A 26,743-nucleotide genomic window follows, 5' to 3' on the forward strand; every position below is an offset into this window, starting at 1 on the left:
CCATCAGCGTGAAAATATACCCAACAGACAATAATACATAGAAAACAGCTAATGAGAAGCTGTGCTTCATCTCTGGAAAAGTTTTCCAGTGTGGTTTTTGCAACTTTCTCAGAACTCTTTGACACTGGTAGCTCTTGGGACACCACCCTAGGTTAGGCTGGCCACTGACAGGTAAAGCATTTCAACGCCTCACACAGGGTTTATGTGGGTGCAAATAACAACTTCGCTTCTGTCCTGCCTGAAAATTGCCCGCACTCTTAAGCAGGCAGGTTGGTACCATTTGCCCAGAAATTCTGATCCCAGGTCTGAGGAGGTGGCAAGACCTGCGGGCTCTTCACCACTCACTGGCTAGAAGAAAAAGACTGGTCATGGTGGCTATAAAATCACTCAGGACCCACTTCTGTCTCAGTACGAATCCTGTACCGAGCTATGGAGTGCGCTGATACACAAACGTGCTTTCAAATTGTACATGAGCAGTACCAGGAACTCCAACCTATGCACTTATTTCAACAGCCACGTGCTCAGCAGGAAAAGGCCAGATTTCCACATAACTGCACACACAAAATACTATCATTTACACATAAAATTACACGAGTGACTTTACAACTTTGTTCTTCCACCAAAATAATGGAAAAATTGCAGTTTTGCAGCTATCACAGGCACTGTATCTCTGCTTAGTTTAAAATGAATATTCCGAAGGCAATATTTTGTTCTTTAACTATATCAGGGCCAAAGAAGTAACCGTAAAAAAGACAGCCAGCCATTCCAAAAAAAAAAAAAGGAGGTAAACATTTTTGGAGAAAAAAATCCAAACACAATAAGGATATAGAAGTATGTGAAGCTTAGACACAGGCAGCAAAAACCTGAGCACACTGAACTCAAATTCTGCTCCTTAAAGAGTTCCTGATCTGTTTGCCTGAGGACACAATAATAAGGACAATATTATTTATAACATATAATAAAAGCACAACTTTAGGTCCCTTTAAAAAGTTAGTGATATTGATCTTAGGTTCTTTATACAAGACAATAACTGTTACTTTCCTAAACGTTACTGGATTGCAGCTAAATTTATTTTTTCTTATAAAATGAAAGTGTGTCTGGCACAATTTACTTTTCTTTATTTTTTTTTATAATGCCATATTAAATCAGTCCAGAGACATTGACAACAGAGCAGTAAATATTTAAGATTACATCTTCTTTCCTACAACATTATTCTTTTCCTTCTCCATCAGATCTATTGTCAAATAACTCAGTTCCTCCTTTTATTCTCACTCTTCAGACACTCTAAGCCTCGCAGTTATACTAAGATCATCAGATTTCGTTGGAAAGATGAGCAGACATTGAAAGTCTGAGAGAGCACTTAGGGCATGATCCAAAGTTACTGGAGTCAACAAAAAACAGTCTTCTGTTAGACCAGCTCAACGTTAAGCTCCAAATACTTATTGCTACTTCTAGTGATCTTATGCCAGAGCCTTCAATAATATTCATTACAATGAAGTGTTTATTGGAAAATGGCAAATGTAAAAGAGTGAAAATACATCCAGATAGAAAATTTAATATTCATAACCCTTCTCCTATCTAGGGATTGCTAGACGAGCAAAACAAGTATTTCTTTCCATTTCTCTATCTAAGAAAAAGACTCACAAAGGACTTCAAAGCTCAGGGGAAGCTTTGGGAAAGTAACATCGTCCAGCAGAGCTACAATAATCCTGCAATTATTATTCTGATATGGAATTCCCAGCAGATTGGCAGCTACTTTGTAAGAAACACTGGTGAACATCAGGCAATCATACACTTCCTAAGGAAAAAAAGGAAACCTTAATCCACTGGTTATGCTTAGATATGGCAGCACAAGACAAATGCTAGCTGCCATCGACAAACATTTCTCCAGAGACAGCTTTTGTGTTTGCTTTTCTCTGATCATAAGTTGGGTCAAGCAGGAGGTTGTGTCGGTCAGTTGGTTAGTTGGTTATGGGCTCCTTGCTGCTGTTTTGTTTCTCCCAGATCATGGACTTGCCTTGTTTGAAATTCTGATGCAAACCACAGAACCAAGGCAAAGCTCAACATTTCAGGGATCTGCCTTTAGCCATAATTATACGCTCACCTTTGCGCGCTGCACTTTCAAGGGTGGCAGTTGCTATAAATTACCACAGGTAGAAAAAAACCTCACAAAACAACAACAACAACATTCTTGAAGGGGCACCAAACAAGCTACAAGTTTGTCCACTGACATTTTCCTCCTGGATAACTCAGGCCAGGAGGTCAAAACAATGGCTGACTAACAAGACAGCATGCAGGGAAAAGGTTACCATTAATAATGCAACAGAAGAGCACTGTGTGGACAAGTAATGTAGGAAAAACATACCAAGATGACGAGTAGGATACAGAGGTCATGCAAAAAATGACTAGACACTAGTCAGAGAAGCGATTTTCTGAAAAGGATGCAATGTTGTTAACTAAACGTTCTCCCAAGTATTCAGTAACTTCTGCTCCCTGTGTATTTCTGTCAGAGGTAGTAAATACAGATCTACTAATATTCTTACTTTATTATTAACATGAGTCAGTGCTTTAATGATCTTGCTAGGTGACTTTCCTTAGGGACCCCTGACTTGTGCAGTCAAAACAGGCAACGCAACAAAAAGCAAAAGAGAAAAGGAAGGGGAGCATGTGAATGGTGCCCTTTGGCTAAATCTGGAGTAGAGGATTCCCTGCCCATGGCAACGGCAACACAAGCAGTGGTAGGTCAGTCAGGTGATGCCACCCATCCCGTGCAGTCATCCTTAACAATTTCTACAGTATAGACACTAATTCAATCTTTGGTCTAAGAGACAGATACTGATATTACCAAAAGTATTCATGAAGGATTTCTGAAGGAAGCTAATGTCCAGTAACCAAGTCAGTTTCAGAGGTAGCCGAGAAAAGACTCCCTAACCCACCATCTCCAGAGCTATGAAGAACTGGGTCCTGTACAAAACACAATTTCACAGCAGCATTTTCATAAGCAATACCAGCAATAACAACTTTGCATCTAATTTGGATATAGCCTGCACATCGGGGTTTCCTTTCCATGAACACTGGGGTGAAAACCTTGGAAATCCACAAGCTCCAAAAGCAAGCAGTACAGGCTGAAAAAAAAAAAAAAATGTACTCTTCTCCAGACATCATTGCACTTCAAATCCAATGTGGCAGAGACTTGGAAGATTAGCATTTGAATGATGTGGATTCCCGATTTCCAAAGCAAATTCCATTAACATCGTTCTGACAAAGAAAATGGTTTCCCACAAGACACGTGTAATTTTAAGGTTCTGGGAATGCATAATGCCAGGTACTAGTGAACTGTAAAGCTGTTCCATTTTCCTGAAGCTAAGTATTCTCTGAGTCTTCTCTCAGAGTACTGTAAACCAGGAATAACTTCAGTGAATTCCCGTGAGTTACAGCAGACTAAGGCTTATATAAGTGGGGAGAGAATCATGCTGTCTATGCTTTATAAACTACAAGCAGGGTGAAGAGTTTACATAATGGGTTTATAAACAAAAGCCCTTCATATCTATAATCCATGACCAGAAAATTAATCTGTCCTACATAAAAAAGGAAAGATGGCCCACCTTACAACCCCTTGTATGAATAATAAACATGAGGTAAAAGCCAGTGATTGATAAGAAGGAATTACAAGATAAAACATGAACATTGTTTTCCTTTCTTACAATAGCTTTGGAAATCATTTTGCAGTTTATTTGTATGCAGTCAGTTCTTCTGAACAAGATGGTGTGTGTGTGAGTATGTAATTGTAGTGAGAAGATAGAGACAGTGCGTAGGTAAGTTGCCTGTTTAGTAATCTTTATTGCTAAACAACCCCATCTCCTACCAATGGCAAAATGGAAAGCAGTTTCCGAGTGTCCTTGCATCACCTTTTGCCTGCTTAACAAAATATACTTGCAAAGAGACTTTCAATCACAGCCTTCAAGTACAACACCATAAAAATTATTTCAGAACTGCCTTTGGTGAGGTAGGTAGGAAAAGCAGCCTCAGTGTGATATTGTTCTCTTGCGAACTCTGTACAGATAAGTGACATAACATTAAAGTTTCCATTTCCTAATACTCTTTCTAATTCTGATCCCAGTCTTGTGATTTCAGGCAATCCTCATTTCAGGTTACTGACATACTTAAAGGGACTAAGAGTGAGGCTTACTAAAAATAGCTAAGTGTTATCTATTTTGTCCAGAACAAGCATATATGCTGTATTAGGTCAGAAGCCTATCCTGGGTATAACTGACGATGTCTGGAAGAACAAACCAAGTTTCTTCACTGCAATATGTCTGAGGTGCAAGCATGAAAGCTGAAGAGAGGAATGGAACACAGTTTTTTAAATTAAACCAATTAGAAACACCTATACTTATTTTAAGGATATTACCACTTCAAAAATGATAACAAATTAACATGAATATGACAACGTGCACAAATCAGTAAATTGTATTGCTGCTTTATCTGCAACATCCCTTAGTCGATATGAAGAACAAGCTTTCCTGCATTTTGTACTACTACTTTCTTCTCTGAAATACCAAACATTTTCCCCAGAAGCACAAGGACTATACTACAGAGACTGGCCAGAAGACAGATTTATACTTATATCCCAACTGATTCATTTCTAGAAAAAATAAGCCACATCCTGAGACCTTCAGAACCCCTAATAGTCTATATGCCTCATCGGTTTTATACATAGCCCTAAAACCACTGTATCTTAAGCCACAAAATCAGTTATTTGGACTAAGTGTTCTCAACTGGTGACATTCCCACTGCACTCCCTTTCCTGACAGTGCAATATCTGGGGAGAAAAGATGGAGAAAGAAATGGTGCCAGCCAAGGAGCTAGACAACACTAATCCCACCACCCTTCAAGGAGAAGGAATAGTTTTCCATAAAGCTGAGCCTCTTTCTAATCATGTGGATATCTAATCTCTTTATCAGAGACATACTAATGAGAACAAATGAGAGTACAAAGACAATAAGTTATGCGAGACTCTGAATGCGTGAACTCCAGCTACCCTGGGGTTAGAAATCCAAAGCAATGGGGGAGCCAAGCAAAAGTAGTTTTCCTGTGACTTAAAGACTCCCTGAAAAGCACAGAGAGACAAAGGCAACAGAGCATCCAAGTCACTGCAAACGGGACATTCTGATTTTGGACTGGCACACTCTTTTCAGCCTTTATTTAATGAACCAGTGAATTCAAGGTACTGTTTAAGCACATTATTTGTGTCTTGAGCGCTCTGTTACACTGTCAGGTTTTAGTCACACCGTCTGAAAAATAAAACTGACAGAAATCAAAGTTTATCTGAGCATAAACATGGAAATGATGCGGTGTCAATTTGTGCAGCAATTCTAATGGGGCCACTTGTCCATTTCCTCTTCTCATACAAGCTGATACCCTTAAAAAAGCAAGCAAAAGAGAAGCAGAGAGGATGAGCCAGGGAATGAGTACTGAAGCACCTACCTTTAAAGCAAAGAGTGAGACAGGGCACAAAGGAGGCCTGCACTCATGAGCACACAACTGTGCAAGGATGTTCTGTGCTGGGGATCAGGCAGTAGTGGGGGTAAAGGAGGAACGTTTCAGTTCACACGGCAGCAGCCCTCAGAGCTCTTTGGGAAGGAGGAGAGGAGGCCAGGAACAGCCTCAGCTGCCATTCTGATGCACTTCTCTATGAGGATTAAGCCTCCATCTGGACTAAAGTAAAACACCACCAGCACTGGCCTCTCTAAAACTCCCTGCGATGCCAGCAGTGGCTGACGGCGCCTGGACAATCTGCACCGCCAGCAGTGCTGCACATCTGCCAGCCTGGTCCTCCCTCCCCGACATGAGAGCTCAGTTCCTCTCCTCTGGCCACCAACAACCAAACGGAAACAAAACTCTCGTAAAACAATGGACATGATGAGAAGGAGGCAACCAAAGTGACAAAGAGAGTGAGTTCAAAGGAAACAAATGTGTATTACAGAAGGAGTTATCGTCTCCCTTTTATCAAAGGGGAGAAGATACCGCTCCTTTTGCAAACAGTCATCCCACCAGGAACAAAGAGGCACTGAAGAAAATCCAGCTCGTGTCCCTTCCAGTCCATTCCTCCCTGTTCACGCATTCCTGCTGAAGTTTTACAAGCTGGTATATGAGATACAAGGATCAGAAGAGACTGTGGTCATGCCCAGCGCTGTTTTACACAATAGCTAAACCTGAATCAGCCAAGACTCCTGCAAACCTCACATCACATACCTCAGCAAGAATTTTCTTTGAAAGAGAAGCAAAGTAACTTTGCATAAGTGACTGATCAAAGCGGCACATCGAGTTATTGTTCATACGACACCTCCTTTTGTTAAGGTGACCTCCAAATGAAGCACAGGCCCTCAATTGAGCAATCAGAACACCCAGCACACTGCTGAGTGACAAATAATTGAGAATCTAAATGCATCTGTTTAATATCTGAAAGATTATCTTACTTTATAGCACACAAACAATCAGAGGATCAGAGTAATTGTTTCACAAGCACAAGCCCTCTTTGTTCCTGTAATCTACTAACCAGGAAAAGCATCTGACCTGCACAACAAACAGAGCAGATTAAATTGTTAGCTGTCACACACAAGATAAAAGGGAGAAGTCATTTCTGTGCCTCTAGTTGCACAGGCTGAATTCAGTTCCACAACACAGCCAGCCTTGCCAGTTCCTGGCATTATAAATCCATTAATCAGCCTATACCCCTCCTGAAACAATCCCCTACCTCACATGCCTTTTAAAAACATCTTTCTCATGACGGATCCCTTTGTCTTGTGGTGTCTGGACACTGAGGAGAAATTAAGTTCATATTTTCAGGCTTTTCCCTGCAGAGCAGCTGAGCCAAGAGATATAAAACACACACTCCTCTTTTTCTAATAAAAAATGAGGGTATCCCCTCCAGAAGTCAGGGCTTTCAGAAAACTGCAGAGGTCTCTGATGAAACATTGGCACTCATCAACAGGTCATATACTTCCCTGACATGGTGGAGAAAAACCAGTGGTGAAGTTAATTTTGACACAAGAGTATCATTGTGAATGACATTTACAATAAGCCTTAAATTAGGTTATAGTTTTGTAGAGTTTTTATATGAATTCATGATACAATTAAAAGGCAAGAAATTGATTTTTATGTATGACAGAGAACAAGTGGAGAACTGTAGAGAATTGTATCTTTACAAGAGTCTGCATAAACCAGTCAGAACCAGTCACAACAGATTTTTGTCCCAAATCAAGTGCCTCTAATTCAAGCACAAACTATTGGGCCCACTCTAGACACAAAGGGTGTATCTCTGCAGCCTGAAATATCAGTTTTAAAAATACAAAAAGCCCAACTGATATTTTCCAGCGAGACTAGCTCAGAAAGTTCCAGCACTAAGACAATATTTCAGCAGAGTTGTCTGATTTACCTTTTCTTTTCTAAATATATATATATATAAATATAATTCTATAGCTCACAAATTAACAGGCAAGAAAGTTTTGATTATCTTTAATTGAAATTAAAAGTACAGAGTATCCCTGCCCATCTCCACTCACTAGAAAATTTCAGTTACCTGTAATGCCAACTCGGTCCCCTCTTTTGTGGTTATAGTTCATATCGGTAGGGTACCAGGAACTTCAAAACTTCTCTGAACCTGTACTCTGCAGCTGAGCAAACTCAAAATAACACAGGAAATCTGGGCCACACAAACACATAGAAAAAAAAGTTCTAGAATGAACTTGTAGGATTTCATTTGGGTCTAAGCCATTTTTCATGCATTAAAGAATTTGTACATGTGCACAGAAGCAGCACTTCATCGAGAAACAGCACAAGCTGAGGAAGTTGTGTTTGAGAACTTCAATTTCAAATTAAATTATGGGCCAAACTATTTATTTACTTACCTATTTAGAGGATCTAATTTCCTTCAAAATTAGTGTTATAAGATGCCTCCTGCTCTATTCTGCTCTCCTGTATCAGTGAAAGAAAGCGGTTCATGAAATATGCATGAATGCCACCCAGTAGAGATGTTATTTACTACAGATTCGTGTCATTCCTCTGACAAAGGGAAGGTACCTGCATCTGGTACCCCATATCCTCCTGGAAGAGTCAATGGAAAGAAACAGGGCACAGATCAGAAGGAACTGGATTGGGGGAATCGTGTACTAAAAATACATTTTTCTCTCCTTTGACTGCACAGGGAGTTTAGGGCAACTGCCTCTAATTCAGGCATCATGCTCAGAGACATGAGATGAAGCCCAGCACAAGCAGTTTCCCGAGAGCACCTGTACGCGCTCCATAAGCAGGGACTTCATCTGACTGAGAGGGACAGAGTTGTCAGAGAAGTCTCAGATTCCAACAACCATAAATGTACACACAGAGAACATAACACAAAAGAAAAAATCAAAATAACCGGAGGGAATAGTCTCGCTGAGAGCTCCTAGTCTTGTCAGCTATCATTTGACTCAAAAGACTACTCCAATTTTTTTCCACAAATGCCCTATTATGTTTACACTACATTCAGATTTTGGAGGGACAGGCTCCATTACTAATCAAGTGTTTTACATGTTCTCCAGCTAAGATGTCTTTCCTCCATAAATCTATGTCTATTATTTATCTCCATTTTTCAATGCAAAGTCTGTCCAAACATGTCATTGAAATTCCATGTCCTTATTTTAAATGAAGGATATGTGTTACACGTATCATTTTTAATGAGATCTATACTAAACTGTGTCTATAGAATAATCTCACATAACTAGATTTCCAACCAGCAATCAAGAAGCTATCTTAAATGGCCTCTCTAAAAATGCACTTCAAACTCAGAAGGGTATATAGTTCATAAACTGTGAGTAGCTACTACACTGTTATGCAAATGTCTTTGCAGGATAGGAACTGTAAACCATAAACAGAGCAGGTTTTTTATTCTTTTTTTTATTTTATTCTCCCAGAGATTTGTTAAAAAAAAAACCAAAAACAAAACAAAAAAACCACAACAAACCACATATCAAACCCCCCCATATAACTAGATAATATGCAAGAACTGCCTATTATTCTAAAGTATTCAGAACCCAGGTTTCTGAGAGAATACAGAAAACCTCACATTTGTTTTAATCACCACTACAGATTCTACCTCCTAATAATCTGCCATGAAGAAATGGAAAGTAATTAAAGACAACCTTTAATACGGAGAGAGAAGACAAGAAAATTCAACAAAAGGTAAGCATTCTGAATGAACACTGAGAAGGGAAGAACAAACTTCTCTTCTATTTCAATTTAATTAAAAAGTTTTTTGCTTTTTCCTTGAAAAAGTGAAATAAGAGAAAAATACTTAAAAAATTATTATTCTAACTATAGTTAGTTATAATTAAAAGCGAGCAAAAATCACAGTGTAGTATTTAGCAAACTGCATTTCAGGTAGTGACCGTTCAGCTGGAGATTTATCATACACAAAATTAAACCCCCCCAAATTAACAATAGAACGCATTTTATTGATTAGTTATTAGTTCCAGCCCAGTCTTTGCTGTGATCTCATAAATTCCAGAAAGAAAACCATATCTTTAATTTTTTTCCTGCTGAATGTGCTCTTCCCTGTCATAAGCCATTCATCTCCTGCTGCTGCTATTATCTACTGGAACGGTTTTCACGCAGGTGGTACATGTATTGCCACGCACAGGTCTGGCAGCGGTTTGACATGCAGGGTAGGTATTTCCTACACCTTTCCTTCTTCATTATGGAAGATCTGTAGTAAGGTTTGTTCCCATACTATGAATTACGTGGTCTAGAAGGGAGTTTGACTGTAGGTTTGGGGTGGCCCTATACCACTCTTTACAAGAAAACCTGTTTTAAAAAGCTACTCATGGGACTGTCCGGCTTCCTACATCAATCCCATGAAACCCCCATCTCACCCCCATGCTCCAGGCTGTACCCCCTCATGCAACACACCCTCCCATTTCCTCTCTCCTGAGGTAGGAGGATGTATAAATCTAATCTTAGCACATTAAAGCTTCCAGCTATTTTATCTTCACCAGAACTTGACTCTATTTTCAGTCATTTAAACCACATTTTTCCTAACAAAGACCCAGACCTCTGGGAAACAAGGCCCACATTTGCCCATCACAGCTGTCATTCACTCAGGTACTCAGCACGTACCATCACCAGGGACAGGTCCAGGTCATGAAGGAGAAGTACAGAGAGCAACCTACAAGTGCCAATTAGTGTTCAGATTCAAGCTGACTCAGCTTCAGTGGTGAGACACAGTCCAAATTTTTTGTGTACCAGCAATTTTCTCCTTTCTTGCACCTATCCTCTAGCTATTACCTTGCTTCACTATTAAGATCTTTTTTCTTTCTCAACTCCAAATATAGCTACTGCTTCCTTAGGCTCCTGCTTTTTCTTACTTTTTGTATTACAGGCTAATGATCTGTCAACTAATATTAAATTATTTGCTCTCCTAATTGCCTATTTTCAAATAATAGATTGTGAAGAAAGGTGGCTACCTTAGCACTTTCTCTATATATTTCAAAAGAAGAAAGAATTGATACATTAGAAATGAGAGGCTCAAACCCCAAGAGAACCCTAAGTCCTATTTATTACTCACAAAAATATTTCATCCACAATATTCAAATATTTTACAATATTTCTGTAGCATTTATGTTTTCATCCCCTTCCAGTATCAGTTACTTTCATTCCAAAGTCTATGAGGTTTTCTCATTTTCAGATCAAACATTCAAAGCATCCTGAAAATTTAATATCACCATAATGCTCTATTTTAAAACAAACAGAAAAAATAAAAATGATTGAATCCACTGATACTTTTTCCACCTTGCGAGAATTCTTCCTGTATGCCAATAAAAAAAAAGAAATCCAAACCACAGACAGCTGACCAGGTTACCCATTTGAGATGAGTTCTGCTATACGACACAGGGGCTACACAGATAATATACTCGAGAACTCGAACTTTCCAAAAGTTAAAGAGTGCCAGCTGATGAGGGTCTCCTTTTATAGCAGGGAAAATACAGAAAGCAGAGTGCCAATGGGAACCACACATACAGGTAACAAGGTCCCCTACCTGTCTCCTCCAAATCCTGTAACTATTTTTCTTGGATGGATTTTTGCTCATATTTTCTTCAACTCTTCCTGTACTCTACAATGGATCAATTACACCAGTGGAGTACTCTGGTTACCGTGAACCTCTGAACAGACTATAGGTGGAAAAAGACATGGAAAAACACTGACTAAAGACCTGCTGGCAACTCAATAGAGACACAATGGAGGGAGCCAAATAAAGCTCCTCTCTTTCAGACCTTTCAGATTCACAAAACAAATTTGCTCCAACACTGCGCTGAGAGTTTTGTCCTCATTTCACAAACATGCTGCAGTCTAACAAAAAAGAATGTGTGGGTTCACAGAAAGAAAAATGAAGCCTTGCATTGTCACAGGGCACTTGTGGAGGCAACAGGAAAATGCTATAACGTCAGTTATAGTGAAGTTGTGGTGTTAGAACCATTCAGAACAGTATTCCTTTTTGCTCAACCTTTACCTCTTAACTCATGTGCTTCATCAAGTAAGCTGTCTCAACAGAAAAATCAAGATTGCATGACATAGAGTTAAACGTTAACACTAAATATTTATGATTTCCTCAATGAGATAATCAAAATTCGTAAAAAACTTTCATAGATTATAAGTACAGAATGATAGTTCTATCAAAATTACCTTCCTGGTAAAAAGTAAAACTCACTTTAAAGGCTAATGACAAATGGATTAAAGCAGAACGTTGTTCAGCTTTCAACCACTTTTTTTTAATTATTATACTCTAAAACACTCAGTAAAGATTCAAAGGATCCTCAAAGTTCTTAGCAATGTGTGACATAAACACAGAAAGCTGAAGATTTCAGCTATGCCTAATATTTATTTCTCAAGACAGACAGAAAAATAAAATAGAAAATTAACCAACCAGACCTTAAGCCAATGTAAGTAACCTAAAACCTTTAATGTCTAAAAAAATTCAATCCTAATGTAACTTTCACATATAAAAACCAGATAACTTTAAATTTCGTTTTGAACGACAGTTAATTTTTAAAAAAAATATCTACATCTATCAAGAGTTAACAGTAACTGACTATAACTTCTCAAAACCTTAATCACAAGATACTTAATCCCTAACCTAATGACACAATGAAGAGACGATGGCAAAACACTTGCATAAACCAGCCATTCTGTCCTTGAATCCATAAGCATGACGGCTGACCACCGCTACAGACCACATGAGTGGCAAAAAGATGATTTGACAGCACAGGTGCAATGTCATAACGAGATGTGTAGCACAACCTCCTCAGTGTAATGTCTAACGCCAGGTCAGGGTTTGCCATTTGCAGAGAAAGGGAATGCCTCTGGTGCTCTTACATAAATGCTTCATTCTCATGAATTTTCATTTTTCTTTTTTTGTTGTTGTTTTTCACGCGTTTATAGTCAAGAATGCCAAGATCTGACTGACGTTGCTAACAGCACTGTTGACCTCTGCATAAGTTTGTGGGAGGGCACATCACACAGATGCCCACCGCTCTATGCTTGCCTTCCCAGTAGCATACAGTACTTTCCCAATGAAGGGAAGTGACCACAGTCATACCTCATGACTTCAGCCTGAATCATGGGCTTGCGCCTTTTCCAATGTGCCTACTGGGACTGAAACTGTTAGTGAAAAATAAGCACATATTATTAGACAATGTCTTGCTCACATGTTTAGACTCATATTTTCTAAGTGACTAACAATAAAACCAGATAGACTCCAACATTAAGATTTAAGACATTACCTATTAAACTGAGAAAAGCATCTTTCATTCTGTCAGAAACTCCAAATTTGCTATAGTTGCCTGGACAGCACCAAATCAGAGGAGTCACTGGGAAAATAGGTTCCACATCGATGTCCTCCAGCTCCCTTAGTTTTGGACTGGTTTATAGATTTCTTCCCTCTACACAAGCATTCTAGTCCATATTCTACACAGGTTTTGGTGAGCAGCCTTTTAGAGCAAGTTTTCTTTGAAGGAAGGAATGAACTTGAAAACATAATTCTTTGAAACAGAGGCAGGTACTGCACAAAAGTAATGGCTAAAATGATTTTTAAAATTATTTCCAGCCCAGCCCCAGTGAACAGAGTTAAAATCTCACTAGGAGTTAAGCGGCACCAATATGAATTTGAGTTTTTGTGTTATCTGCAAAACGGGATGCCGATTCTGCTCATGTATGTCATTAAAAACAAAAAAAAAATATATAAAAAATTTAGTTCTCTTTTCCTTCTTAATGTGGTAGCAGGGGAGAAAACTTCCACGCGGTTCCTTATAGCTGACTGCAATTAATAGTGATACCTTCAGGAATTTCCAACAGCTCCAAGAGGTCTGACTACTTGCACAGCTCCCTGAGCCACAGGAGACCAGCCACGCTGCAAGGTCGCTGGCCACCAGGCAGGGTCAGGATCCAGCAGAGTGGATCAGCTGCCTTCTTGCCAAGAGTGCTGGACAGACTATCAGGTAACCATGAAAAGCAGTAGGCCACCACCCTCTGCTCCTATATTTTTGCCACAGTTTTCCAAGCCACTTCATCCTTTCCCTGTGAGCTGAAGCCAGATGTAATACTGTTTTTACTGCCAGGGAGAATAATAAAAGAGATGCCATTAGTCTTTAATTTAAGGTTTACGACACAGAAAATTTTAATGGGAGTTAAATTAACTATTGACATTTATCACGATAATTTGTTCTGCAGCCTCTGACCTGCAAGACAGTAGCAGGATAATAAAGGCTTTGGTACATGGCTGAGCTGGGAGAAGAAACTGTCAGTTATCAGATGCGAGTAAGCAGCCTGTCAGATGCGAGACTTCTTGTTTTACAAAGAGAATCCAGTGGCGACTATTTTACCTTTGAGATATGTTCACACACAAACAATCACATCAGCTTTCATATCCATTCATTTCACAAGTGTCTGCAAAATGAGGTCCTGAAAAGTCTTTTCAGAGGAAGAAAGCTAAATTACTACTGACTATCATGGCATACAAAACAGCCTGCGTGACATCCTCATGAGAAAAATGCTTAAAAACTTTAAAGATGGTTTACAGATGTAAGTGTAGCTTCAAAAATGCTTACTATATGAAGCAATTACATTTTAAACAAATTTTAGGCAGAGTAATACAAAGTAGATCTGAGACAAGAAGAGACAGAGTCTTTTTGACTTAATGGTTTATTTCTGAGTGTACTGTGAGAAACTGGAATACCGTGGCTTTCCTTTCAAAATCATTTTTAACACTAGCTATTAATGACACATTGCAGGCAGGCAGGTCTGTATTCATCCAATGTAATTTCACTGGATTTTGCATCATGGGTAGGTAATTGTAAATGCATTTTTTATATTAATAAAAGGATAATACCACAGCATATAACTGCTAAAAGCCTCCATTCTGGAATTTTCTAATTAAAATGTTGGTATCATATCAACATGACAGAGCTTGTGCAGCCCAGGAGCAAAAATATGCTAATAAATATTCTCTTCTTACCATACAACCCCTGTGGCTTTGAATTCCTGCAGGAAGCCTCATCTATTAGCACGACTCTACGCAGGACTTCATACCCAGATCCTTGCCCAAAACTGTTCTGTAACAGTACGGCCCCGTGAAAGCTATCAGCATAAACTGGCTTGGACATCACAGGGCAGGGTAACCATGGTATGTTAGCCGACTTTTTCAAAGGAACATTTTCCCAAAGAATGGAAGCAAAAGAGACAAATTTTAGCACTAAATCCTATGTTTAGGCACCGAGTGGCATTTATTTAAATATACCTTTTCCTAATTATAGTCACGGGGAGAGGGACGAATGATTAAGCCAATCACCCAGGCCTTAATTAAACCAAATTGTACTCAATTTAAGAGAAGTTTTGCTTCTTTAAGAACTCAAGGCTTAGGCATTTCTTCCTGCACCCAGCAGTTGATCATTATTTTTTCCCTTGAAACCTGATTAATTGCTCATATAATGTAACTTTTTTCCTGGCTTGTGTGACTGAACTCTTTTTCATGTGTGTCTCGTCATTTTTATTACCTAACTCAGCTATTGGCAATAGCATCATCCTGCCTCAGCAATTTCTATAGATTAAATAAATGTTGCATGAAAATGTGTTTCTCTCTATCTGTTTTAAATTTGTTGCCTTTTAATTTCAATATCCCTGTGTTCTTTTGTCATGAGAAAGAGTAAAAGCTGAGCATTTGATTGAGCTTCTCCATACCAGTTCATATTTCGTTCACTGCAAACATCTTTTTCCTGTGTCCTCCTTCTTTAACTAGGTCAGGCAAGTCTTACACATACCTTTTTGCTTGGTAGCCCCTCTGGCTCTAGTAATTTCCATTGGCCTCTGAATGTCTTCTATTTCTGCCATGTCTTTCTGCCATAATGCAACTGGAACTGCACGTAGCATTCTAGGTTAGAAGAAAGATGCATTATGTTTAGATAATGCCAGTTAAATATTTCCTACGTTATTCTGTGTCACTAATATATCCCACTGCTTTGCTTGTTCCAATTGCTACTGCAAACCCTGTCCCTACCCCTGCTGACCTGACCCTAGGTGTCTCATGACCCTCTGTCTTCTGTAAGTCAACCTATTTTAGTGAATTCATTCGAGAGATAAAAACAACAAAGCACTCCAGCTCGGACTGTCTTTTACAACTTGTGTTTTACCACCCCACCTACAGAGAGCCCATGGCTCTGGCTGTGGTCTCTAGGCATCACCATACAAAGAACAGCGATTACTTCACCCTGGAGCCACTGCAAACCCAGACCCTGCCCAGGCAAGCACTGCTACACATACATGTTCACAAGAATTAAGTTACACCTGCGTCCAGAAGCCTGCTAGGATGAGGGTCACATTTATTTCTGTTCCTCAAATTTTGAGCTGCTTATTCTTATGCTCACTATGTGGCATCTGGTCTATTTACATCATTTCCTAAGGTACTGGTTATTTCTGTTATGTAGGTGCCCATTTCTCTCAACATATAAGTTACCTTTTCTCCACTAACAAGGCAAAAATGTTACTATGATTACAGCTTCTCTGCCATAAATTATTTATTGCTTTCAAGAGCCTGTTTGCTTTGAGGGTAGGGAAAAAAGGCCGTTAACCTAGTGAAGGAACAGCCTATGATCCTGTCAGTAGTTTTCAACACAGATTTGTATTTTTTTAAAAAATTAATTCCAATACTCTCACAGTATTGGAAAATGCAGAAGTATTTATAGTTTTATTTAGGAGTGTTTACTTTTAGGTTAAGACGCTATTTTCTCAGGCTGCTTGAATTTTTTATTTGTTTTCGATTCATATCTTGTTTCCCACAATGGGGTAGATAAATGCAGAAATGTATATAGTATGCTGCGTTTAACTCCTTTGCTGCCCTCTGCTAAACATATTATGATATAGTATTTACATTCAACACACCACTGCTCCAGAGTTTAAGGCATAGCCTAAAGGATCAGTAAGGCCTGTCTTATACGGATCTCTAGCAGCGAGCCCAGCACTAAACTTGAGAGTGGAAATGGTGTCAGCAGCAGTAGCTGCCCCCCAGCCTGCCCACTGAATTCATGGCTGGTCTCATCTGGTACGTGTGGACTTCAAGATCCTTGATACTGCTCAGTTCTCAAAATTCCAGAACATCTTCTAAGCAGTATTACAATGAAAATGTTACATACAAATATATATCTTAAAAATTTTAATTATTTTTCTTAAATTCCTTTTATCATGAGAATTTTGGGGTGGGGGGTGGTGTTACTCTGGTATTTTTGCTCATCAATAACCCAAGAGCAGCTAATCCACTGCATTTCAGATACATCACCATATATTTCAGATACCACAGCTGGAGATGATCAGATGTTCATCATCTGATGACAGATCATTTGTAAAAGCAGAACCTTAGCTATGGAGTAATCTACCCAGAGAGACAACACTTGGCTCTATTGCACTTCATTCTTGGAGACCAAAATCCACACATTGTTTTTGAGGAAACCTTCCCTAGAAATAGCAAGCCGAATATAACAAGAAAAAAAGAGAAAAGGAAGTGTAAAGTCATTGACCTCATTCCACTATTACCTCTCATGGCTCTTACTCACATCTAGTTTTGTAAGGCATTTCAAAATGCTTCAGTGAGAAATCCTTTTGAAGTATCATGGACTGGATTAGATCTGTAGTATATGATGAAAATGAAAGACAGGTACCTATAGAGAAGAAAATGCAATTAGACACAGGTGCCCAGCAGCTGTCTGAGGACTGAAGGCATATATAATTGGGGAAGTAGACAGCTAGGCAACATCTAAAACCATCCATCGAGATGTGGACAGCTTACTGTAGCAAATAGGCTTTTCTGCTCTCCTGTGGCCTCACTTCGCTCAGGTTTTGGGGACAGGAAATCAAGGCACGTGGACTAGGAACGAGCAGTGGCACTCCCTGGCCAGACTGGCAATGCACGTGGTCAGGAAAGAGACAGAGATTTCAGAGTGCACTGGGGATTGCCATTTACAGGGTTTTTTCCTCCTTCCTTAGATTACTTACAGTTTTGGTTTAGCCTAAGGTACTGGGAGGGTACAGTTAGGTAGGTAGACATCTAAGGCTACAGAACTCGAGCAGCAAAAGGATGAAAAATACCACTAGAAGCAGCTCAGCAGGCATGGACCACAGCAAAGAACTGAAGAAACATCAGGCAAGTGTGTATGGGGCCGCTTTATTTACAGAATAACCACCACACTGAAAAGCAGCATTTTGGACCTTCTTCAAAAATGATGAAACGGTGAAGTTAAACTATTAATAAAGGAACTGCTGCAATTCTTGAAATTATTGTTTGTTTCATGAACTTGTATTGGTTTTATGCAGAACTCTACCAACACTTGTTCTGGAAAAACCCTCAGATTATGTTTTTAACAATTTTGTTTTAAAATACAAGAGAAACTTTTTGAACACATAGAATATTTTTTTCTTTTGGAAGAAAAAAAGCAGCGTGTTGACCAAACAGGAGTGAAACAGAAGTGTTTCTGTGGCTCTCCACCTGCTGACTGTTGCTGGTTTTCTTTCATAAATATTCACAATCCACTAAAGTCCTCTTTGTAGATCTAAGAGTGGAATTCTGGGGTTAGTGTATGAAAAAAATATATTTGGATACTGCAGAGAACAAAAGAAGCCTATCATAGCTGCTGTCTATGGCAGCTGTCTTTTTTTTTTTTTTTTTTTTGTCTTTTTCTTTTTTTTCTGGAAAAGAGAAAAAGGCATTTGTTTTTTGTGGAAATAAACATACAGTTGCCATCCGGAAACAAACAGGTATGAAGTGGTGAAACCTAGCTCTCTGGGGCAAGTTCACACTGTATTGCATTACAGACATCCAGGCAAGTCCCAAGTGACTTGGTGCACCAAATGACACAGCAAGAGCCACACAGAGGCTTCCTTAAAATCATATGAAGACAGTGAAATGGTGTTGATGAGCTGAACTCATTAGTTCTTGTTCAGCACTAGACATACGTGCCCATAGTTCTTCACGGTAGCTGCTGGTACACTGCACAAGGTAGTCACTAGAAAAGTGTCTGTGGGAGAAGCATTTAACACTAAGCAGTTTAACTGTTCACACCAGTGCCACCAGGGGAGCTTCATCACTGGTTTCAGTGGGAGCCAGTTTATGCCAATACTTGCAGCTTTTAGTCAGTCCACCCTACAAACACAAACATTTAGGATCAAACCTTCTCAGCGTGAACAAATGAAAATGTAAAAAGGAATAGAAGATGGGAAGGACAGCTCCAGCTCAGCCACCCCGCAGGCAGCAACAATCAGGCGGGACACCTATTTGAACAAACTGCAGTTATTTGGAAGACGAGATTTCATACTGGCTGTCAGGAAGGTAATCTCTCTACAGCAGACACTGGGAATACCCTCCACACTGCTTTGTTCACCATCAAGAAGAAAAAGTTCACAGCCCGTCCCTGGGTTGGTTAGCATGTAAGAGATGCTGGGCAGGACGACCAGAAACTAGAAGTCAAGATACACAAATGGATAAAAAAGGAAGTGAGAAAGCCAGCTCAGGAACTTTCTCAGATCCTTAAATGCAACAGAAACACACAACCTGAAGAGACAGATGATAATATATTTCTTAACACAATCTTGTGGAAGAGGTTGCCTCATTTGCTGAATGACAGAGTGGGAATGGAGAGTCTTAGGTCCTCTACCTTTACAAACACAAATCAGTCTGGTTTATAGCCCAAAGAGAATACAAATAGTAATCGTGCAGTAATCACTTCTGCACAAACACCTCCTTAACAAAATGGATAAATCGGTATTATTCATTTGAACTAACAGAAATGAAGAGAATCTCACAACTTCATTGTAAGAAAACACTGTCATACAATCAATCTCTCCCTGCTTTGTAATCAATAACTTTGCTCTGCCTTGGTTTTTCTGAACTGGCAGGAGACCATTACCTTGTGACAACATTCTTCCATTTACATCTCACCTCTTTAGAAACTGTAGAAACACTCCACTGGCCAGATTTTACCAGTAAATATTGATTGAAGATAAAAAAAAATCCCAATAGCCGTCCTCATTTAAGCCATTTAACTTAAGCAGAAGCATGCTTCTTGAAAGAGACTTATTTTAATGAAGAACAGTATGACAGAAAAAAATCCTTTGTAGAGTTAAAGCATGCTTACTGCTAAATAGCCTCTTTGTATAATTAGGATTTGCAAAGTGGCAAAACACAATCCAATTAAGCAAGTTAGGTTCATGTGATTAACATCAGACTGGCAGTATTGCTCTCATAGTTCATCAGTAACTTTACTAATTAGGACATTGCTAAGCAGAGACATCTGACCTTGCCTCAGCCAGTTCAGATTATGGTTTACCCTTCTGAACCCTGCGTCAGCCCCACTGCTTGCCGCTTTCCTTTCTTTTCTTGCTGGTGGACACTTTCCTGTGATATTTTGTTCCTTTTGAAAGTCATCCTAGCAGTCATCAACCATCATCAAATAATTAGTGCCCCTTTGTTCACTGACTGAAGAACAAAAAACTGAAAAAAGATAAAAGAGCTTTTAACAGGGATATTTTTCTGCTCATACTCTGAATACACTACAATATTAAAATCAGAGCAAGGCTGCATAGAAAAGCAGCCAGGAAGCAATTTTAAGTTTCAAGTAGCAAAAAATGGAAATTATCTTTGCTGGCCAAATAGTAACCGCAAGTGGAAACGGTGTCACAAACGTTGCTCCACAGCAGCACAGCCGGGGAAACCATATCTGTGATTCCAGTCCTGGCAGCATCCCTGACCCAGGCAGGACAAAAGGACAAACCGTAGTCACAGATTGCTTTGCTTCATCTTCTGCTGCAGGCAGCTTCCTTTCCTATGCTGCTGTGGGTGTGACTGCAGCACTTCTTATCAAGGGCCAATTATTTCTGCTAAGTAGAAAAACGGAAAGAAGATTTTCTGGATTCTGTCTTACACATCATAGCTTTGTGGTTAGGTGGCCTTAAAATGACAGCCGACAGAATAAAATAGTTTGGAAAGCACATGCAACTTTGTGATAGTGATGAAGCAGTAACTGATAAACATAATATAGAAGCTTTTAAGTATCAAAAGAAAATACTATGAATTTACATTTTCTCTAAAGCAATTCAGCAAATCATAAACTGAATTGATTCATAATATATAGAACTTACAGAGCACAAAGAACTACTATTTGAATCACTTTTTCCATTTGATGCTAGAATTCTTCTCTATATTCTTCCTAGCAATGACTGCTAAGCTACAGAAATAAAAATACTGAATAAAAATTAACTGTAGATCTTCAAGGATAAACCCCCATGGCTCAATGCCAGTTACAACCAAAATGTACCTACGACATTAAAAAGATGTTAATAAACCTGTTAGGAACAGGGAGACAAACAATGAATTAAGCAAATTAGCGGAAAAATGAAACCTCTAAATACAAAAGAAAACTAATTATGGGATTAGAAAGGATTAAGTGACAGAGCCTGAGATGGCAGGGAACTTTACTCAATAGTTCTTCAGATCCCTGTTTGTCCTGTGTTTCCAATCTTTCCAGGAAAGATTCTAATGGATTTTACTGCTGCATAGGTCTCTCAGCAGTCTGTTTAGTTTCTTATCTAACCAAACTGTTTTACAGCCCATGCAAATAATATTCCAAAGAAAGTACCAGCAGCGCACCGTGCTCTCCATTCCATTCCTCCCTCTGCTTTACGCTGCTGTATTTCCTCTACTTCTTGGGCTATACCACTTTAGCCATTAGAAACACAAATACCAAGGATGCTAAATCTTGCATGGACCTTGTAGCTCGGCTCCCGACTAACTTGATGCCAGTGAGTTAATCTTTACTTGTTTTCTAGACCAAGGCATATTCTCAAATACTATGGCAATGCCTCAAAATATTGCTGCAGTAGTGAAGCTTGTCAGAAATCCACAGAATCTTCACAGGAAAAAAACAGATCAACAAAATTTTAATCCATTCCCTCTGCTCTCCATTAATATTATCAAAACAGCATGATAAAGGCCAATTCCAATTCTAGTTAACACCTGGATGCAGAATTCAAGTGCAACAAGTTGTACTTCACTCACATTTCAGTGATAAAGAAACTGCTTAAGCTAAAATGCTTCACTTGCATTCCATCAATTTCTCTAATAAATAAGTCAAAACAAATCACTCTGCTTTTCAGACACTTGACTATACACTTTGAAAGTATTCAACAGTTTAACTTCCAGCAGGGGAAATGTTTTCTTAAACTGTGTCCTCACATACACAAATACATACCCACAAAATAAATCTTGGGACGACAGTGAAAAGAAAATTAATTTCAGTCTGGAGAACAGCTGAAGAGATAGACATAGGTAAGATGATGTACTAAACTACTTACTATTTAATGTGGGGCTTTTTAAAATATGTTCTGTGCTGCGTATACCAGTTGATGCTTACTGTCATGAATGCTGGCAGATGATGCTGTTTGGGTGAGTGAAACGATCCCAGAAGCTACCCTTTCCACAGACACCCATACATAAGGATTATAGGGTGAAGGTTTTACTGCACACCTTTGCTTGCAAGTTCTTTAAAGGATCACAGCACTTGTATGTCAAGCACACTGTGGCTCTTTCTGTCGCCACCAAAGAGCAGAATTAAGGCTGGTGGATCCATTTACACTGCGTTTTAACCTGGAATTTCATTTGAGTTATATCTTAAGTTAAATCATTTGACCTTATATCTATATGATTTATTAGAAAATGCATTTAGCATAATTAAACCTAGACATACAACTTTGTTTTAGATCATAGAGTTACAGTTAGGAGATAAGCCAGTCTAAGAGGTTTTAAACTGATATTTCAAGGACACTGATCCCAAGCCTACCAACCCACACCATTTGCAAGAGGCTTCAGGTCAGGCTTACAGTCATCAGGACTTCAATAACTTCACCCAAGACAACCCAGGAAAGAGGGGATTTGAAGGCTGCCAGGGATCTACCTTTGGCCGAGGTAACTGCATACACAAATGCAGGCCAACTAAGGACCAGGTAGGCCTTCATAAAAAAAGAGAAAGCCGAAACCATCAGTAGGAAAAAAGGGACCCTTTTTGAGCCACCTTTCAAGAGACATCCTTACAACAAACTGAATGGAAGTAGGATGAAAGACTGCTTGCTTGGATCTGAAAATATGGTTCTAAGACAGCGTAATACAACCAATTCTTAGACTATCAAGACAAATCACTCCTTAACTGGGATCCAAATATATCAGTCCTTCCCATAGTGTCTCTGTGGTGTTCCCCTGTTTCTGGTCCTCTAAGCAGAGTGATGACTCCTAGATTTCTTTTTCTTTATGCTCACATTATCTGTGATTTTCTGACCTAGATCACATTGTTGTAACTTTTTCTTCCCCTTCTGTAAAAAGCAGGATTTTGAAAGTTTGGTGGAAAGAGTCTAATCCCTCTGTGTCCCCAACCGTTCCACTACCATCTGCGACAATTGCCACAACTAACGACCTCGCACCACCACATCTTCCCCCTCTCACCAGTTCCATGGTGAGCTCTGGTAGATGGAGGGTGATGGGTGGCCTGGTACCTGGCAGAGCCTGGGAACACTGTTCAGAACCATGGTTTCCAAGAAGGGGTATATGAAACCCATCATCAATCCACCTGAAAGGGAAAACTCAAAGAACTGAAGGAACAATACATAGGGACTGGACTTTGCTGAGATAAAAATAAAGGGTTGGAAAATGGAAACTTCACTGTCAATCAGGTTACAACACACAGTTTACCCATCCCTAAACATAGGGCTCTCTTACGCCTCTCCCCATTCCCCAGCATACCGCTCAAATCAGACTTTCCAGAGGTACTTTCTGCTCCCTATTGCTGCTCCACATAAACAACAGCCTTCTGCTGACCCTCTTATCCTCACATTGGGCACCACTGCCTGACAAGCCTAGCAGCTTTCTGGCTATCTCCACAGAAGCTATAGTTTGGCTCCTTCCTTTGACAAGAATTCTAAAATACCCAATTTCTATATATTCATTTTTCAATTCATTATTCAGATTTATTCAACCATAAATCTGCTTGAACAGGGTTCCAGAAAAAAGAGGGTGTGGACAGGAGAGGGAGGGGAAAAAAAAAAAGAAAAAAAAAAAGAACTGATAGTAACCCTAACCACGTACAATTTCCTACCATGGGTGACACTGCTAAATGAGGATTTGCATCTGAAAAGGAACTGTTGAATTAATTTTCATGAAATACAGTCCCTAGTATGGACACCACTGACCTTTCACCTAGATATCAACTTCACAGGGAAATATTTCTTTGGCACCACATCTTGAGGTAACCAAGAAAACCTCATATTTTCTTGTTACATTTCCACTTGAGATTTTCTGCCCACAGATGCAACTCCTATCTCCAGATCTTGTGGAAAACGAACAAATGTGCCTTTATTGTGTTGTCAGAAAACAGCCATTTGAAGGCATGCTAAAAGTTAAGCGGTTTATATGGATGACAAGAAATAACGTATTGTATTCCTCAAATTCAGAAGACTTAGCCAAAACCCCTACCTTAACGAAAATCAGCTCGCTGAAAACATTGTAAGAGAAGATGGTGGTCTAGAATAAATATTTACTGTAATTTTATATATATAAAATTATAGTGACACTGCATTACTTCGTACACTTTACTGCATGCATGTAAATTTAATCTATGCTACTTGACACTTTGTCCACATGATACACTTAAGAATTATCTTTAATGCACTTTCTGTGTTATTATGGAATACACATTCCATTGTGAGTGATACTGTATAAACCTGCAGTTATAGGGGAAGGCATTAAGAATTTTGGATGGACTTTGTTTTTTTAACATTTTCCCAATTAAAATTATGTATCAACAGATCCATTTTATAACAAGCATTTAGTAGCAGAAATCTTCAACATTTTGCAAGTTAAAAATACAATTCCTCAGAGAAATACACTTCTGTACAGTGTTTAGAATGAGCTACAACAGCCAGTGTTATGATTCGGCATCAGTTCATATCACACAAACCTCATTCTTCTCTTTTTGGCCCAAGTGGGTGCACAACCTTTACCTTCTTATAGAACCTGATGTTTCAAAAAGCTTAAAACAGTAGCAGCAAAAAGAAACTGAAAATGTCGAGTCTTCTCCTGCCTTCCCTCTCCCCCCTTTCTTTGACAATTTTATACACAATTCTGATGAAATCTTAAATAAAAGGCAAGAATCACCTAAAATATTTTTTGTAATGAAGACCAGGACAAAGCATATTCATGTTTTCAGCTTTGTGATAAGTATTTCACATAGCATTCATAACTAGTTTAACATGTGTTTGGCTTATAATGATCTTTCTGAAAAGAAACAACAGCTTGGGTTTTTGGGTGGTTTTTTTTTCATTCCACAACAGCAAATAGTTATTATTAAGGAGGTTAGAGAAGATTACCATAATGGTTCTTTTTGGCCTTAAATTATGTCCCAGCTATGAATAAAACATTCCTATCTTTGATTATGGTTTGAAAGGACATTTTAATATGACATAAACAGTCCACTTAAGAATTTCAAGTGAAAAGCAAAAATAGTCTTCTCCATCTACCTACCCAATACATTCTTGAATCCTTCACAAGAAAAACAAGAAATGCAGGAGGCCACCTTATCAGCACTAAACAAGTCTGTCCTCACAAGTTCTCCATCTTGCCAAGATTGACCATTTGCTTCTGGAGCTCTTGTAAAGAGCAAGTACAGCAAAGGCCTTCAAAGTGTGTGTGTGTGTAATCAGTTCTGAGTTATACTCTTATTTTTTCAAAATAAGATAATTACTTTTGCCAAATGGAAATGACATTTCCCCTGGTGATGATATTCCTTAAAAAAAACTAACATCCTTTTTATTTGAAGCATATGCATTACAGATGGTTTAATAGATGTTCTTCCCATTCTCTGGTCCTCCAAAGAAGAGGTTAATCATAGTATGTGGGAAATCTAACATGTACTGACCCTATACATTAACAAAAATAAAGTCCCAGATTATAAAGACCACCAAGGAACCTGAAATGGGACTTAAGAACTGGAACACCAAAACTGCAAGTTGTCGCAGCCACAAGTCGTATGGCAACTGTCTGTGAGAGTCTGAAGTCCCACCACTGCTTTGAATTCACTTTCTCTGCACACTGTCCTAATGTCCACATCTCAGCATACTCTCCCTTGTCGATGCCACAGTCCCTTGGGGTAGGAGAATCTCACACCGTGTTTGTACAACACCTAGAACAATGCCATCTTAATCTTTATTACAGGCTCTGCTGTGCAAATACAAGTGATATGTATCTCTCTCACTGTATTTTTCTATATAGCCCTATATATCCTACCAGATACTTTTATACACGTAAAATTCTTTCAGGTTAAGTTCCTTCTATTTAAGCAAACATAACATGAAGTGCACCTTGCACTGTATTCTTCCACTTGCAGAATAATACAAAATAAGAGAGTGCAATGTAATGGATTAGTGAACCGAATCTCTGAAATGTGCCAGAGCTAGATCACATCTGTTATTAATAGCAGCAACCCAGCTTTTATAATGCCTTTCATAAAGAAGAAACCTAAATGCTAGTCAGTTTTAAACTGATAACAGCAGCTATGTCAAAAATGTTGGACTTGCTCTGTGCATGGTTCAAATGTGAGAATGCAAAGGCACTAGCAGTGCAAAACAACCTCATCCAACCAAAGCATACCTTACCCAACTGGGAGATTGTGCACAGTACTGTCCAAGGAGTAAGAACAAATTATTCTTTTGCCGCTGAATAATTTTTTTCTGCAGCAGCAGCTTTAATCAAGGAGGTTTTGATTACAATGCACTTGAGAAGGCATGAACAGCTAATGCAGTGACAACCCAAACTAAATGCCAACTCCATCATGAGCTGATGTTAGCCTCTCTATCAGCATCAAAGCTTTTCTAATACGTAGGTTTGCTGTCCATACAAAAGATTCAGGATGTGCCCCAGTGGAAGAATGGTGAAGGTACCTCATCCTGAATACATTTAGGTGAATGACCAGTTCTAGAAAATGTGCATAATACAGATCCCTGTACTACGTGAGCAAGGACAAAACCTCAAAACAGCTCAGTAGGAAAGGAAAAAAATTATTTCAACAGCTAGGACTTATTACAGGCACAACCTGGTACTAAGGGTATCCAGTGACTCTCAGGAGGATGTTCA

General features: G+C 39.1%; 1 protein-coding gene across 1 annotated transcript in view; it reads right to left on the reverse strand.

The window, feature by feature from the left end:
* The window catches only part of SLC7A11 (solute carrier family 7 member 11), a 113,788-nt gene extending 96,131 nt beyond the window's left edge, over positions 1–17,657 (reverse strand). The window contains exons 1-2 of the mRNA XM_055796517.1: positions 17,133–17,657; positions 15,348–15,457 (exon numbers count right to left, since the gene is read on the reverse strand). The gene's annotated coding sequence lies outside the window, so the exon portion shown is untranslated. The remainder of the gene's footprint in view (positions 1–15,347; positions 15,458–17,132) is intronic.
* Between the last annotated feature and the right edge of the window lie 9,086 nt (positions 17,658–26,743).

Source organism: Falco peregrinus, chromosome 2 (genome assembly GCF_023634155.1).
Source record: "Falco peregrinus isolate bFalPer1 chromosome 2, bFalPer1.pri, whole genome shotgun sequence".
Taxonomy (NCBI): Eukaryota; Metazoa; Chordata; class Aves; order Falconiformes; family Falconidae; genus Falco; species Falco peregrinus.